Consider the following 760-nt stretch of genomic DNA (forward strand, 5'->3'; position numbering starts at 1 on the left):
GGCTTGGCGCCCCGCCCCGCCCGCACGCCAGGCCCCGCCCCCGCGGGCCCCGCCCACACAGTTCAGTTCCGCCCACCCCTTGCCAGGAAGGCGGCCGCCAGGGGCGCCGCAAGAGCTGCGGCGGCGGTCGTTGTGGGTGCAGTCCCCTCTAAGGCATCTCTTCGGCGATGCAATTCTTAGTGCTTACTACTTGAAGGATGCAAGTCTTCTCTCCGATTTATTATTACTATGATTATAATCGTTCTCGTCATTGTCATTGTTTTGCCCTCCTCCAGAAGACTAGATGGTTCCTTTGAGGCCGGTGTTGGCGGGCCAACGAGTAGCCCTCGCCACTGACTGCACACTCCCTGTTACTCTGACTCTCTCCGGGTGGCCCGCACCTGCGCCACGTTTCGTTGTGAAATAGTGAACAAGTTGAAAGAGATATTTATTTTTAACTGTTACATTGTTAAATATAACGCAAATACAGAAAGCCATCTAAAACTAGTGCATAACTTAATAAATTATTCGGAGACCTGAGCTCTTATAACCACTCCCCATTTAGCACTCTGTAAAATGGTCTGACTCAAAACCTCGTCAATGACTGGGAGGACACAGCCTGGGAAGGGCCTCCTAAAATTGCCGTACTCCTAATTCTCACAGGAATTCAAAGGCCAACTGTCCATAATCATGCACTCTCCAAAAACACGTTTGTAAGATGAAAATTTCTCCAGAATCAAGAATTCCAATTAAAAGGAAATTTGCGAAATTCTTAATTAAA

The sequence above is a fragment of the Pteropus alecto genome, unplaced genomic scaffold (genome assembly GCF_000325575.1).
Source record: "Pteropus alecto unplaced genomic scaffold, ASM32557v1 scaffold92, whole genome shotgun sequence".
NCBI classification, from domain to species: Eukaryota; Metazoa; Chordata; class Mammalia; order Chiroptera; family Pteropodidae; genus Pteropus; species Pteropus alecto.